Raw genomic sequence first — 12,623 nt, forward strand, 5'->3', positions numbered from 1 at the left:
CCTCCATTACAGGTTTCCAGTTATTTAAATCCACACCTTCCAACCAATCAGAATTCAGAAGTTTCAGCAGCATAACAGCACCGAAGACACCAGCCAGACTGAGCTGAGAGTCAACAGCTGCTGTCTCAGTATGAAAACACGAGTCTTACCTTAAACCTCTCCGTCACCTGAAGTCGCGCTCAGTGGATGTCCAGCCAGCCAATCAGAGCCACCGCGGTGCCGCTCGTTCAGAGCCGATGAACCGAGCCAAACGCCCTCCAAATCTGCTGCTGCTGTTGTGCAGTGCTGGACTGAAGACCCATAGCGACGCAGGTCCAGACAGAGACGCCCTCCCGTGCCTCTCCCAGCAGCCTTCAGGAGTGTGTGGCTGAAATACAAAAGAAGAAAGAGGCCGAGGGATGAGTGAGCGCTTCGGCGTGCAGAGGAATGTCTTAATGACTGTCTGTCTGTGTATCTAACCTCATGTCCGTCGTCCCGCTGCTCTTTTATGCTCCAAACCGAGAGTGTGACCTCAGTGCGTGTGAATTAGAGCTTAAACAGACATGAATGAGGAAATGTGAGGCACACAGTGCCTGAGAGAGTCTGAGTATCGTCAACAGTCAACAGAAAACCTGCAAGAGGTGAAAACATGACATTTAATTTCATGCAAGCAGAGAAACACGATTAAATACACTCGACTGACTTACAGCATCACATCTGCATTGTACTGTCATTTTACACTGTGCTGCTACACAGCGCACATACATGTGACACACACTGGAAAATATACTGAAATATTCAAAGACTGACAGTGAAAAATGTGTTTTTAAATGTATTGAAATGCACTCACATTAAATAAAATTAGCTACTTGTTAGTTTTTACTTTCAGTATATTAGCTAGCAAAGCAAAGCAGGTGCATGTGGTTCTCATTAGATGAGGTGAATACTATTGTTTTACTTTGCTCTTTATTTCGTGCTCGAGGGCGTAAAAATCCTGCACTGATGTGTTGATTGCAGTGTCACATTTACCCATTAACACTTCAGGGGAGGATTTTTTTTTCACCTGTTGAGAGAAAGAAATAATGTGCAAGCTAAAATAAGAAATGAGGAAATGCAAAAAGGCTGAGTAGAAAATGTTGTTTTACTCAAATCAAATCTGCATTTTAGCATTTATGTCACTGAACTGATACGAGATAGTGTGCCATCTTAGGACAACCTTACGGTGGCCCTGAGAGGCCAAACGGACTGCAACTAAAGAAAACACCAGCAATAAGAAAAACGCTGCAAAAGCACACAAAACACAACGGAAAAAGGAAAAAACTGATTTCCAAAAGCACAAGGGAAGTGTTTCTGGGGAGACAATAACCCAAAAAATGCTGAGAACTGAGAGACACTTAAAAGCGGAGGATCTGTCGATTTTGTGAGGAAAGAAAAGATGAACAGTAAGTGTGTTAGCCTAACTATTAGCACAAAAATCCGTCATCAGTATTTTATGAATCATGATAAGACACACCCACCATGTTTTGAGTTCCTGCAACTGGTGCGTCGGGTTATTGTCTCCCCAGAAACACTTCCCTTGTGTTTTTTCCTATTTCCGTTGTGTTTTGTGTGCTTTTGCAGCGTTTTCCATTAATGTTCGCCAGTGTTGGTCAAGTTACTTGAAAAAAGTAATAAGTAACTAATTACCGATTACTTGCCCAAAAAAGTAATCCCGTTACTTTACTGATTACTTATTTTCAAAAGTAATTAATTACTTAGTTACTTAGTTACTTTTTAAAAACACGATTTACAACCTGAAGAGGTGATAAAGCGATAGATCTTTCAGCCCAATTCTACTTTTTCTGCATAATCCATCATACAAAATGTAATCAAATGGAAAAGTCTCTTTTTAAAACTTGTTTTATTAGTTTTAATCTTTTAACTTTATGCATCAAGCAAAAATGTAATTATCTGCAACATTCTCTGACGGGAAGAAATTAGTTTAACATTTAAACCTATTTTCTGCACATTCCAGCACATAAAATAAAATATTTTTGTGTTTACACTCAGTCTTTCAAATAGATGCAAGTAAAACACAGCAGAAAATAAATAAAGTCAAAGACTCAGCGGTCCTGTTGCTCTATTTTCACCTGTAAAGCAGGAGCAGGGTAGGCGGAGGTTTACCCTGGTGCAGGTGTGCCGCGGTCAGTGGAAGAATCCATTACGTCGTAGCTACTCGGTGCTTGTTGGAAGTTTAGGGGTTTTTTTCGCTGTAAAAACAAGTTTTCTTCCCACGCACAGCGGACACTAATGTTTTTGTCACTTTTTATGGAATCAAACTCAAAGTAAGGTCAGTACTTCCACGCTTTAAACGCTGCACGCTCATACTCTCTCTGCACTCGATATGTGATCCATTGTTGATCTGCACACAGCTGTTGCCACGAACGGCGCACTCGCTTACGTCACTGTCATGAGACATTCTCGCAAAAAAATCACGGTTTAAGTAACGCAGTAACGCAGCGTTCCTACGGGAAAGTAACGGGAATCTAATTACTGTTTTTGCAATAGTAATCCCTTACTTTACTCGTTACCTGAAAAAAGTAATCAGATTACAGTAACTGCCCATCTCTGATGTTCGCTAACCTTCACTTCCTGTTACGGAAAACGTTTAGCCGGTAGTTTCAAGAATCCTGTTTTACCCCCCGGAAGGTCATAAAAACGGGATTTACTTAAAGGGGTTAACTATTCATAAATCAACAGGCTGAGTGGTTGAAGAGATGATTATGAAGCTACATATCAGACTTTAGTATTTTTAATTTCAGCCTCAGCGGGCTGATGATCGAAAAATGCTCTGACATGCAGTTTTATCCAGGTAACTGAAAGTATCAAAATGAATCTGTGCAACAGTATCTGCTCTAAAAACATCTTTTGGGAGTATTTCCCAATTGTTATTAATATTATTATTGTTTTACTATTTAGTGAGTCCAATTTTTCCATATTTCAAATATTATTTTAAATACAGAATATACATATTCTATATAAATATTTAGATAAAAACATTACTGGAAACATTTCTGTCGTAATACTACCAAGGCAAACACAATAAATCCACAGCACCAGATATAAAAGTCCAAAGAACTGCTTTGATAATCGAAGCTGAGATATGGAAACGCAACAAAGACGAGAGAAACACGAGGTTTAAACAACATTATGTGTCATTTTACACGTTTGTTTCTTTAACTGAAGCCCAAAAAGTTGTATTTCACTATGTTGAGATATCTCAGAGATTAAATATGTTCCCAAAATTTGCAGTGGGACAAGTGAGGAAGTAATGACCAGCAGGTGAACCAATCAGGGAGGAGCAGACCATCACAAATACTGACATGAACGCTCAACAAGATGTGAGAGACAAGGAGGCACCAAGTCCAGTAAATAAAAACAACAACTTCTCAGTAGAAACCACAAAGTGAAACAATAATGGAGACATGAACCAAAACACAGGATCGCACGACAGCCAATCAGAAAACCACAGAGTCAAACAGAAGCAGGATCTCAACGATATGACACGAAATCAGAGTCAGCGTTAGAATAATAACGAAATCTTTCAAAGCTTCAAACACTAGAATAAAAAACCCAAACAGGAAGTTAAGCACCAAGACCTCTCACCATCAGCGACCATCACCCACTTGTGCTTCCAACAAAGCCTTTAAATCAAAACTAATTTTTCTTGCGACCACTTTGGCAGCGTGGCTGTCAATCATGTCGATCATGTGATGGTAGCAGCAGGCATGCGCCAGTCCCAGGAGAGTCTGCAGTCGTGGCTTGGATGGCGTTGCTAGCTCCTCATCGCTGACACGATCCAAACACAGACGCTTGGTTCCATCACAGGAAGTGAACAAGAAGTTGAGGTTAGTGCTTCCTGCACTAAAAACACCTTCTGTCCAACGTTAACGTGAAGCAGTCTACCTGTACCTGGGATGTTGATGACCACAGGACGAGGTTAAAGGTCATTCACAGGATCAAATCCACTGATTTAGAAACAGATTTTTAAAATATTACCTGATATTGTCCAGATGTGACTTTGTGTGAAACACGCGCGCTCCAAAGACAGTAAAACTACAAAACTGACAAAAAAAACTACAGATTTAAACATTTAGAGTGACATCATGCATGTTTCCCATAATGCAGTGCAGTCTGCAGTTATTACTGCACAAGAGAGTTCAAAGTTAATGTGCACGATACACAGCACCTACATGCAAATAGAAGATATGTAGTGTGTGCGTGTGTGTGCGTGTATGTGTGTGTGTGTGTGTGTTGGTGTTGTTGAGACAGAGCCCCCCCCCCAGACAGTCTGGCGTTCAGCCAGGACTGATCGGGGTCCCGAGACGTCCCAGAGAGTGACCCGAAGACTCGGCTGTCGGTCCGCATGAGCATCAAACACACACACACACACACACACACACACACACACACAGAGCAGTCAGTAGAGTTGAGGGGGGGGGGGGTGCTATCTGAAGGTAAAGGAGGGGTAAACTCCTCTCTCTCTCTCTCTCTTGGCTCCCTCTCTTGGACCAATCACAGATCTACAGGCAGATGGAGCTTAAATCCCAGAACAATAAACTTCTGATCAAATAATCCTTAAAAATAAGTAAAAAGTTGAGACGTGACTGCAGATACATGAAGAGGAAGGACTCGCGCTGTAAGGGCCGAGGCAACGATTCAAAGTACTCAGTGCGGACAGAATGTAATAATAATGTTTCCAGATGTCACACAGACTCAAACTGTCCAAATCAAGACGGAATAACTCCAAAACAAAAATCATAAAATCATTTATTTGCTACCTGACACATGCAGACAGCGACACAGCAGTCCTACAAAAGCCTCTGCAGCCGGACCAAAACACCTTTGTACTCTTATTTTGAAGGACGACTTCACTTTTGAATATGGTCAGTAAACAAAAAGTGCATGTACACAAAATCCTGTCACATCTGAGGAAACTCATTAATTTGCCCATAAATAAAGTTCAACGTCTGTCATCATCGTTTTTCTTTTTATATTAGTGTTTATGTTTATTTTGTTTTGACTTTTGAGTTTGTTTGGCTGAGTTTCCACTGCACGTTTGCTTGTTTACTTTGATTTCATCGTCAGATCTACAGCACAGGTGTTAAATATAAAAACACTGATTTTTGTAAACAGTCGACTCTCACTGATCATCCAAAGCCTCGTTAGATGAACGAGTTCTAAAACTGAAGATATTTACTTCTTTATTTTTATTAATTATATTTATAAGGATATTTCTTTTCATAAAATGCTTGTTTCAAGTGTATTTTATTATTATTCTAATAATCTTGGTTATAATTATCGTATCAAGCTGTTGTCAGACGTACAGATCCAGTGTTTGACTTTTACGTATCTCCTGTGAACGTCACATGCTGAGCAGTGTTACCATGTTTCTGAAGTTGTGGCCTTTTTCTCCCGGGAACACGCAGCAGCTGAACCTTCGCACACAGTCAGGGTGAGATTTGTTTCTCTGGTCAAAGCGCTGCTTTGTTAGAAGTGACCTTCAGTTTTTAAAAGGTTCCTCCGCTCCCTCCTCTTCATCAGCACTCAGCACGTCCTGAAGGACAGCGCCTGAGAGGAGCAGGTGGAAGGAAGAAGGTTGGTCTGTGGAGTATTTACTTCAAAAAAATGATCACAGTTAATATTATTGCATCGGTCAGATTTAAATATTTGTTTATCACCTCCCGGGATCGTTTACAGATGATCAGCTCATCACAGAGCTGGAGGGGACATGAGCTTTGATGATGATGCTTTTCTGGATTTCTTTCCTTTATTCAAAGACTCTGACTCAAAGAGTCTGACTCCACTCTGCCCTGTGTGACCGCAGCATGGACGCCCTCCACCCTGATTCTCAGAGGCTCGCCGGAGTGCATATGTGCTCCACAGATATCAGCTGTTTCCTCACCTGAAACTAAAAGTATATTTAGAAAACAAACACGTCGTACGTGTTATTATCCTGCCTCCAATTTTCTGCAACATGCAGTCCGACCTTCAAACCAGAGATATTGAGGTCACATGTTCAGATTTCTGATCTCTGGGCCTTGTTTACCCCTTCTCTCTCTCGCTCTCTCCATCCCCTTATTCACACACACACACACACACACACACACACACACACACACACACACACACACACACACACACACACACACACACACACACACACCCCTCAACCCTCTGGCAGTTATCTGTTGTATGGAAACACAGCTAACCCTGCTGCCCTCCGATTGTTCCTGCTAAACCAACCAACCAACCCAGCTGTCCATCCATCCATTCATGCATTCATCCACAGTCAATACGTTACCTACTGTTAAACACACACACACACACACACACGCTGACATTTGCAGCTGAAACACGGTGGAAACTCAAGCTGGTATCGACTTGAAATTTGGAGAGATTTGCTCAGTGCAGCAAACTGCATCCACACACTCAGCTGCTCCTGTTTCTACTGCCCCGGGCTCAAACGCTGACATTTTATCTGCCGCCGCATCGCCGCTGAAAACGCCTGACTGTGATTGATTAATCTGCCAACACAGAGTTATGTATCTGCACTTCTGATGATTAATGCCAAACGATTTTAAAGACTAAAGGCCGATAACTCTTTAATGAAAGCGTCTCAGGCTCCAGAGGTTTGTGTTCACTGTTTTAAAACTCAGTAAATTACATTTGTCTGCAGGTGAGACAAAGCAGGATAAAACAGGACACTGTGTGATGCTAACAGGTTGATTTTAGTTAAGTGAAAGACTAATTATAGTTCTTCGTCAACTTTAAGAAAAACGTTTTTTTGGTGCCATTTCAATTCTTCATTTATATTTAAAATTAAGGAATAGTTTGTTTTTCAGTTTACATTTATTTAATCCTATTAAATAATATGATTTGAATTACTAATATTACTAATATTTAATTTTAATTATGATTTAAAGAAAGGACATATTTAAATAAAATATGTTTAGATAAATTATTATGAACAAAATAAGAATATAAATATAATCAAAGCCTTTTTCCCTCTCTATAAATGTTAAATATTTCAGGCATATTTAAGTCCAAAAAGGTTTAAACTAACTTCCAAATATAGATTCTAAAGAAAGAAACCTGCAGTTCCCCTGATGCCCAGCAGGGCGGCAGCAGTGAGTCAGTCCCCATAGACTCCCATGTTAAACCTTTACAGCAGAAATAAACACGTTTACAGGCTGATACACAAACTGATTGGTCTCTATAGATAATTTCCTTTCAAAACACCTACATGTGTTTTTATAACTTAAATTGTATCAAGGCTCAACATCTGTATTATTAAGGCGGGGCCTCTTAGCTACCATAGTATTACCTGATAATTTAGTGGTTCACCTGTCCAAAAGGGGTATGGCTCTTTAAAACTAGGATGGCGATGACCACAGTGGGGTCTCAGATCAAACCAGTGACATCACCACTGGGTGGTGTCTCGGTGGCTACGTCCATCATTAATATATTACAGCCTATGGATTACTATTGTCTAGTGACAACTGCAATTATTTTTAAGGAATATGGACAAGGTGGGGCTGATGGATGGGCCGATAGACTTTAACCAGAAACAGGATGTGGTGGAACGGGAGAATGCTCTACATTCAATTTGTTTAAGGCAAAGCTTAAAAACTGGTTATGGACAAATCAAGTGTGTGATCATGTATGAGTTGTATAGTTTTAATGTTTTATTTGGGAACAGAATGGTGTGTATGTGTAAGTTTGGTGATGGAGTTTTTATTATGAATGAATGATGAATTTTTATGAATTATTATGCCTATTTTTTATGCTTAAGGACAACAGATGGAAATTAGCCCTTGGCTATAATCTGGTATGTTTACATTCATGTATTATTTTTTTTTACATTTATGTTCATTAACATGCACTGTCCTAAATAAAATAAATAAATATTCACATGGTGATGATGTCATGTCGACATAGAGCTAAATCTCTGAGGAATGTTTGCAGCTGCTTGTTGAATCTGTGAAATGAAGAATTCAAACAAGTCTGAAGGTAAAATAACAAAGTGTACCTAATGAAGTGGCTGGTGAGTTATTTTTCATCAGTGGAATACCTCCCACTGTGCAGGACAGGGATAACCAGTGTGCAGTACCATTACTACCAGCAGTGCTACTGAAATACTGCTTGTAGTAATAAGTTCAAGAAAAGATGGAAGCAGCGGCGTCACAGTAACTGTAGGATCAAGTACTGGAGTCAGCATTCAGAAAGCCAAACACACACACACACACACACACACACACACACACACACACCCTATCCATTGTTAATGGGAGTGAAGCACTCAGTGTTTGACTGTGGGTGAGCGAGGAGGCGGCGGGACGTCAAACAGCATCAACGTCAAAACGAGCAGCATTCAAACTCAGCTCAACGTCGCCGCCCTGCTGCTGCAGCAGGAGCACTGCACCTCATCGGACCTCAGCCTGTGTTCTCTTTAACTGTCTGCAGTTTTACATGATTGCATCTGCTCTCTAAACACAGTCACAGCTCACATTTATCAGACTGTAAATGAGAGGAGACCAGTTTGTTCTCACGGTAACTCAGTTTATGAAGATTAGGGATGGGTATCGTTTAGGTTTTATCTGATACCGGTGCCAAATCGGTACTTTTGAAACGGTGCCGGTGCTTAAACGGTGCTCAAACCGGTGCTTAAAGAATGGAGAACACAAACTTTGTCCAAAAACCTCTCATGTTCAGCTGGTTTTTTGTAAAAAGATAACAATGTTAGCCTTTTCTGCAGCTATGGGGCATATATGGCATCACTCTTGGCTGGAAGCAGTGCTTAAACAATGGAAAAAACACAAACTTAAATCCTCTCATGTTTAACTGTTTTCCACTTTTTCTTTGGTCATTTTAGCCTTTTTGGCCAGGGTGAAGGGAGTATCTGCCATCAAACAAGAAGACAGCCGCATGTAGCTATGATGATGTTTGCTAGTTCACCTTACATGCATTAATGTAATAACGTGGTTAGCCTACTCAACGTAAATTACACACGAACAACATTAAGCTACTCACGCAGAGAAGAACGGCTGCTGCTGCATCATCATTTCTGATACACTGGCAGGGCTAGGGGCCAGGACTCTCCTCTTCGGGTTTTTGGGGGATGTTGCATAACAGGCAACCCACCCGCAGTAGATGTGCCCGGTGTGAGGTCTCGCAGCAAGCTATCAAATACGGCGCATTTCTCGGCTTTAAAAAAAACGCTATGCGTCTCCAGGTGTTTCATGAGATTCGAGGTGTTACCTCCTTTGACAGTATCACAGTATCAGCTTAAAGCACTTGTTGCTGCTGAGTTTGCATCTTTTGCTGTGAAGTACAGCCAGAGTTTTGACCGCTTCGCCTTGGACATTTTTAATCTGTAGCTCTGCTCTAAAAGAACGTACGTACCTGGCCCCGCCTACTATCCTCGGAAACGTAAAATTATTGGCTAGAAGTGTATCACAGCTCAGGGAAAAAAAGCACCGAAATAAAGCACCGAAATGTGCGCTGCTTTTCGGTCTGGTTACTACCGTTTATGTCGCACCGGACACCGGTACCCATCCCTAATGAAGATATACTGACATGGTTGTTGGAGCTAAGAGATGAGCCTCAAATCTGTGAAAGTATCTGTGAGCTGAAGACGTCGCTCCAACCTACGCTTTGACTGGTCATTGTACACACTGTTTGTATTTTGAGGAAAGTTTCTGCAGGAATCGTGTGTTTGTGCATCTCCACACATTTTCTGCCATCATGGGTTCAGATCACAGCAGGAGCGTTTCAGAGGAACGTTTTATCCACAGAGTCTTTGGAATTGAAATCTTTGTCTTCAGTGGGAACGATTACATCACAGCTGGAACGTAATGGAGCTGGTCTCGGTGTATTCCTGGGAATTCTGCTGTCAGCTACACTTCCTGTCTTTGTCAGTTTGCCCTCCTTTCTAACTGGCCCATCTCCTGTCTGAGCCCCACACATTTGCATCATCGCTTGGAGGTGTTACCTGTTCTGAGGTAAGCTAGCCTCAGGTGGAAGGGTGTCATAAAGTCCTCCAATACAGCGTCTCCGCTGATGCTGCCTGCGAACCGCACTCTGAAGGTGCTGCGAGTGCTTGTGTCCGATATGTGCCTGAGCCCATAATCTCAGACTGGAAGTCTTTTTGCAGCCGCAGTTATCGCCCCCAGTGGCCATTAAAAGTAATGCAGGTTTAAGCTTGCAGTGCATAGCACAGGAACGCTGCTGGCTTTAAACCAGGGGTGGGCAACTCCAGGCCTCGAGGGCCGGTGTCCTGCAGGTTTTAGACCTCACCCTGGGTCAGCACACCTGAATCACATGATTAGTTCATTACCAGGCCTCTGGAGAACTACAAGACATGTTGAGGAGGTCGTTTAGCCGGAGGGACAACAATCTGCTATGATGCTTGAGGGCTAAAAATGAGCATATGACATCATTAAATGCTGATGATGTAGTGCTGTTTAAAACAATATTATTAAGAACAGACTGAGCACAGAGGTCAAATTCAGGGGCTCCAGTTAGCTGAGGCGAAGCCTCGCGGACAGCTAGCACCTATAGAGTCATCTGTGACATCATTCAGTTGTCAGTCAAAGAGGCCACGCCCCTAATAATGCTAAATTTGAGCCTACACAGGTGAGTTAAAAATAAAACCCTCTGGGTTGTTATAAATGGGGAAGTAACGATAGAGAGCACCGTATCAGGCTGCAAACATTCTGCAGGTGGAGCAGAAGGACGCCCGTTTTAATTTTTGAACATTTAAAACACAAAGTTCAGAAAGTGAAGAAGTAGGTCTGAATATTAAGATCCTATTATCACTTTTATCTCACTGATCTGTGGTTGGAGCTCTCAGAAAAAAAATCCAGGATTTAAACAAGTTGACAAATCAGCTACAAGAAAAACAAGTGTGTGTGTGTGTGTGTGTGAGAGTGTGTGTGAGAGTGTGTGTGTGTGTGTGTGTGTGTGTGTGTGTGTGTGTGGTGATAAAAAAAGATTTTGGTTGCTTTAAGAGAGGGAAGCAGCTGTAGTGTGTGTGTGTTGCTGGATGTTAAACACACAGTGATTGTGGCTCTAAGTGTTTCTGTTCGGCCTCGGGGGATTAGGTCGTTGACTTTAATGTTCCCGCGGAGCTCGGCGCTGTGTGTGTGTGTTGCGTCGGATTAGTCTCTATTTGAAGTGTGAGGTCGCATCTAATCTGCAGGTCGCTGTAAACAGATGCAGTGATCCCGCCTGTCTGAACACAGTGTTCACTGCCAGCGTTACACAACACGCGGAGATGAACACAGTGATTTCATTCTGATCACACAACTGCTTCCTGTGGAGGGCCGACGTTTCAAACGAGGCGGCTCTGAGGAATCAGAAAATGACAGCAGGAAGAATTACAGCATTAGTGACGCACAGCCTCAGCCACAGGTAGAGATCAGGTGATTCACGCTCTGATTTTTAACCAACTTTAAGAAGAAAACGTGGATTTGGTTCATGAAACAAAGACAAAATCTATTTTACACTCACTGTGTGGGGCTTTTATTGTGAAAGGCGAGGATGGGAGGAAAACCTTTTCACACGTGATTAAAACTAATCGTTTTTCAACAACTGGATCGGGCTGAGACAGATGTGAACAAAATGCAGTCTGGTTACGACTGATCAGGAGTGGTTCTCCGTCGATCTGCGACCCTGAGCTGCAGGGAGTGACCAAAAAATGAGGTCAAAGACACAAGTGGTGGAAATGAGCTTCCTTTGTCTGAGTTCACCAGATGTGACGACTGTGGTGTGAATCTAGCGACATCCAGTGAGCATGTGCAGGAAAACCCTCCTGTCTGACACATTACATGTCTGCCTTTTTAGACTTGATGTTTTACCCAGTACGAACCAAAAAGGAGTCACTGTAAACTCACCAGAAACCAGCTTCGACTTCCTGTCGAGTGCCAACACAGGTGCTGCCCCCTAGTGGTTCATTAAAGAGAATCCAGTATCAATAAACTTCCATAACAGCTCCATGGTGCTGTGACCACAGCGGTATGATGCGATGTGCAGCCAGATTCAGTTTCAGCTCAGATTTCTGGAACCTGCTGGATATGAAATGACTGAATTTAGTCTAAACGCCTGCGTTCAGAGGGCGTCACTTTCTTTTACTCATTTCCTGTTTTTCTGCCACCAGAATGTTCCTGCACAGAGTTATCAGGAGCATGTGATGGCTGGGAATTAGGAAGTATTGTTAAAGCTCGACTTTACAGCAGCCAGAAGGACCCATGTGAGGCTAATATATAATTTATCACACTGAGCTTATGTATCTCCTACAGACCGCGTACAGGATGATAGCGCTGTCTCCCACAGGACGCAAGAAGTCACTGAATGTTGTACCGAAGATGAAAATGATCCAGGGACAAAACACAATGCATGTGATTGGCAACTCTGCAGCATTCAGTTGCAGACTGACTTTAGCGAGTGTTTGTTTGCTTCACAATCTCAAAAAGATCAAAGGTGACGTGAGATAACTAACAAAATCGCAATATTTGTTATTCCGACACTCTGCATTTGACAAAACGTTAAAAATCTGGTGATTCCCACTTTGTGCTAACTCCTTCAGAGTCCTTGTATCTCAG

General features: G+C 42.1%; 1 long non-coding RNA gene across 1 annotated transcript in view; it reads right to left on the reverse strand.

The window, feature by feature from the left end:
* The window catches only part of LOC146560655 (uncharacterized), a 40,278-nt gene extending 34,355 nt beyond the window's left edge, over positions 1–5,923 (reverse strand). Inside the window, exons 1-4 of the long non-coding RNA XR_014894774.1 lie at positions 5,700–5,923; positions 5,405–5,589; positions 460–611; positions 150–367 (exon numbers count right to left, since the gene is read on the reverse strand). This is a non-coding gene — a long non-coding RNA (uncharacterized LOC146560655). The remainder of the gene's footprint in view (positions 1–149; positions 368–459; positions 612–5,404; positions 5,590–5,699) is intronic.
* Between the last annotated feature and the right edge of the window lie 6,700 nt (positions 5,924–12,623).

The sequence above is a fragment of the Mchenga conophoros genome, linkage group LG13, assembly GCF_057382185.1.
Source record: "Mchenga conophoros isolate Kocher_MC1m ecotype Shallow Benthic linkage group LG13, M_conophoros_male_GT1.1, whole genome shotgun sequence".
NCBI lineage: Eukaryota > Metazoa > Chordata > Actinopteri > Cichliformes > Cichlidae > Mchenga > Mchenga conophoros.